This window comes from Pinus tabuliformis, chromosome J (genome assembly GCF_031772625.1).
Source record: "Pinus tabuliformis cultivar Carrire ecotype Pingquan chromosome J, CPIR1, whole genome shotgun sequence".
Classification (NCBI taxonomy): domain Eukaryota; kingdom Viridiplantae; phylum Streptophyta; class Pinopsida; order Pinales; family Pinaceae; genus Pinus; species Pinus tabuliformis.
Genome location: NC_142295.1, coordinates 531,516,939 through 531,521,316, shown reverse-complemented (window position 1 = coordinate 531,521,316; position 4,378 = coordinate 531,516,939). Strand labels below are relative to the sequence as shown.

Genomic DNA, 4,378 nt, shown 5'->3' with positions numbered 1-4,378 from the left:
CTGCCTGCAGAAAAGACCAACGGAGACCTCCATAGAAGCGGCACGAAACAGGGCAGAAGCACCGCTATTCCCTCAACGCTCCAAAGGATATGCCGTGGCCAGAACAAACCTAACTGCCGCCGAGAAGGAGAAGACCCACCGGAGCAGAGGCGTCACCGGGGGCAGAGGCGGCAAGGGGAGCCACCTCGCCCCCGCTTAGAGAAAACTAAAAGATCAGAAGATGAAGCGAGCAGGACGAAAACCTCTCTGTTGCCTCTCGCCGCTCGACTCAGTCGCTGGTGAAGCCCACTCAGATCCCCACTCGCCTCTGTTGATGCCCTCGTTGCCTGAGGAGAACCCTCGTTGATCGCCGCGTTCCCACTCCTGCTCCTGCTCGGCCTCCTGCGCTCAAACCCCTGCTCGCCACTCCAGCTCGACCTCCTCTTCTGCTCCTGCGCTCAAACCCCTGCTCCTGCTCCTGCTCCTGCACCAAACAAAGCTCGTAGTCGAGGGTCGTTCCGCTTCTGCGCTCCTCCGCCGCTCCTGCTCGCCCTCCTGTGCTCAACCCCCTGCTCGACGTTTCTGCTCCAGCTCGCCCTCCCCTTCTGCTCCTGTGCTCAACCCCCTGCTCCTGTTCCTGCTCCTGCTCCTACACCAAACAAAGCCCGTTGACAAGGGTCGTGCTCCTGCACTCCGCCCCTTCCGCTTTTGCGCTCCTCCCCTGCTTGCCGCTCCTGCTCGCCCTCCTGCGCTCAACCCCTACTCGCCGCTCCTGCTCACGCTCCTGCTCGCCCTCCTGCTCGCCCTCCTGCTCGTGCTCCACCCCTTCCGCTTCTGCGCTCCTCCCCTGCTCGCCGCTCCTGCTCGCCGCTCCTGCTCACGCTCCTGCTCGCCCTCCTGCTCACCGCTCCTGCTCGCCCTCTTGCTCGCCGCTCCTGCTCACCCTCCTGCTCGCCGCTCCTGCTCGCCCTCCTGCACACAACCCCTGCTCGTCGCTCCTGCTCGCTCCCCTGCTCGCCCTCCTGCTCGTGCATTCCGGGTCGGGTTAATAAGATAGATTCCAGAAAACTATTATAAAATGGATCAACAACAAAGTTGAGGTATTACAACAATATATTTAATATAAATTTAAGTGTCAAATTGTTGATATTGAACTTGGGTAAGCCTTATTTCTCGAAACCACTCACAGATAAACCCATTTGATTGTTGTAATCTGTGAAGTATGCACTATTCTGTAAACGTATTTGATGATGGACTTTAGCAATAAAATCATCGCATTTCTACTTCAATTCATTATCTGTCACCATCGGTTCAGATTTCACAAGAACATGATCCTTGGCCATCAATTTTTTCATGTTAGAATCGTCTTGGCCTTTGTCTTGTGTCATACCATTAACACTGTTGTGGGTCCGCTTAGCAGATGGTTTTTTCTGCTCAGGTTCTGTAGCAGTAAGACTCATGGAAATGGAATTAGTCCATTCAATTTTTCCAGGAGCTTCTCTGCTTTCCGTCCCAGTCCCCTCCAAAGCGTTCTGCTGCTTTGGCCTGGTTTCAATTTCCTTCACAAATGCACTTGAATCTCCATGTTGCTCGGTACTGGAAGTTACACAGAACAATCCCGATTGGATGGAGAGAAGAACAATGATGATATTACACAAAATAAACCAGAAGACTGAATCAAGACGCCCAAGCTCAACTTGGGTGAAACAGCTTCCCAATGCCTGATGATGAGAGCCAACGAGACCAACATCGTGGGCACAAACACATGAATGCCTATGCCTGGATTACTTGCAGAAATCCGGTGGCATACTTTTCCCTCTTCAAAATTCAGGGCTTTTGCCATTGATTCCTCTGCTTCAAGAGCGCCACCTCCTTCCCCTGCAGCTTGGGATTTATAGGAATTTGTGATAGTGGATGCCCATGTAAAACGGAAGGAAGTGCGAAAGAGAGTAAAATCCACGATCACTCCGAAGTCAAGGTCAGTCAAGATGCAGAGAGGAGACTTGAGGGCAGTGGACTCCTACAGTCTCCTGTTAATAACTGCTCAACTTTGACTGATTTGGATATTGATTACTTAGATTTATTGTGTATGTTCGAAAAAATATGAGGGGTGAATTTAGAATTTAGGGGTTGAAAATAAACAAGTAAGTGTTGTTATAATCCTTATGGAACTTGGGAATTTGCTGCTAAGCTCAAACCTCTTTTCATTGACTAAAAGGTAATTTAAAACTCCATGGTCCCAATGTTAAAATTATTGGGAAGTGTGATTTATGAATGATTCCGACCTCATTTAAAACAAATTAATGATCGCCATAACCATCTAAATCATAGTATCGATTTTTCCCACAAAGTTTTCGCATTTTTGAATAGATGCGAAATCTAAAATTTCAACTTCCTGTTATTGAATTGAAAAAGAGAAATCCATTATACCTCACATCAATAAAAAGGAGGATTTTCTTACTTTAAAAAAGCGTTCGTGAGAAGAGACCTTCGCCACTAGGTAGTTGCACTGACGCGGACAAAATACACCGCTCTTCATTAATTTGAACTTCTTGTTATTGAATTGAAAACAAATGGAGCCATTTTACCTCACAACAATAAAAAGGAAGTTTTTCCTGTTTAAAAAAATAAGCTGAGGTTAGATGCTCCTGCATCATGTAGTAAGGCATGAACCTACTAGTATTAGATGCAGGAGAATATTTAAGAAAGCAGATTTTTGGATAAATTTTAAGAGCATAATACTGAACTGACTAGATCATTTGCAAGGTCATTTGACGGGGTCCATGTTTGAAAATGTAACTCCTACTTGTCTTAGTTGTGATTCTTACTAATTAAAGGAGTCTGTCCCTAGTAGTTAGGATCTATTTCCTACATTGGTGTGTGGTTGAGATATTCTCTCAACCAACAAATTGTGAGTGCATGTATATATGTAATTGCATTTGATTAATGAAACAATTGACATTATCAGATTTTATCATGGTATCAAAGCCTTGAGGGCTTCGCCCTTCCTGGGCCGAGGAAATAAAGAGTTCGGTTTTTTGTTTTTGGTTTGTCCATTTCTTCAGGTCGAACTTGGCGAAGTGTGGAGTGTTTCCACTATGTGTTTTATTTAACAGAGATTGGTGGCTACCACTACAGAGGTTGCTCATGTTTTTGTGCCCGCCGAAGCTCCTGCAACGGAAGCCATGAAGGTTAAGGGCGAGGCAGTGAAAACAACAGATGCATAGGCTGGGACATCTGTTGATGAGGAATAAATCACTGCTTAGAGGTTGTGCGAATCTCTGTGCCTGGTGTGGTAGAGTGTGCTAGTTTCAATTTTGTGGGTTCTGTTTGTTATATTGTCGGAGATGTTCACTGGGTCGGAGAGACACCACCCCTACGTGGATCAATTGGCGGACGTGGAGCAGCGGATCGTGGCTGAAGTGGCAAGTTGGCTGCAGATTCTCTTTTTTGAATCCAAGTGGAGGTTCTGTGGTGCTACGGCAGTGGAGACGACGCAGAGGGAGTCGTCGCTCGTGGTTGCAGAGGCACCGTTGAAGCAGATCCGCTTCAGGGATCAACACAAAACCCAGTGGTGCTGGCATCTAGGCCGATTTGTGGCGAAAATGGCCTCCGACAACCCCAAACCAGCAGAATTATCATCCTTTTCAGCCTGTGTACCCTTGAATCGGTCGATTCTATGCTGTATCGGTACATTAACACCCTGTTAGTGTGAAGATTCCATCTCACACATTAAAGCTTTAATCTCCTGGCCCTTTTTGCAAATTATGTTGTTTCTGAAATTATGAGGAATGAAAGCTTAATTTTTGAAGGCTTTGAAGCATCTAGATTGTTCTTGATGCCTCCGTTCAAGAATATCATCCAGGACATGAAGTGCGACATTGGAAGTATTTCCAAGAGGAGTTTCAATGTGAATCTCTTCGACAACCACAGATCGCGGTCACACTCGCATAGCGTCACAACGACCTCCGGTGATGAGAATCACTACAAAACAACTGCCGATATTTTGCATGAGAGACAGTCATTTGCAATACAGCAGTGTAGACCTATATGAGAAGACGGAGAACTATGGGGGGTCAGCACACGGGTGACGCCAAAGATGCCACCATGTCACGTTGGCTACAGTCGGCCGGCTTGAGGCACTTGGCTTCCCCAGGTCTAGATCACCGCTTTCTTTCCAATTTGCCTGTGCCAAGATATGGCTCTCCATCGATGGAGGAGAAGTAGAAGTTGTTTAAGATGTTAAGAACCATGAACCTCGATGGTGAGTTTGGACTGGAGCCTTTTACTCCCCCTAGGGTTGCCATCGACGTGTTCACGACCCCCAAAATCAGAGGCGAGTTTGGTGTTGCGATTTTGGATTTACATGCCATGGATGACAATGAGCTGCTTACTGAGC

General features: G+C 47.0%; 1 pseudogene; it reads right to left on the bottom strand.

Moving 5' to 3' along the window:
- Positions 1-1,145: 1,145 nt before the first annotated feature.
- On the bottom strand, positions 1,146-1,822 carry LOC149228104 (uncharacterized; annotated as a pseudogene).
- Between the last annotated feature and the right edge of the window lie 2,556 nt (positions 1,823-4,378).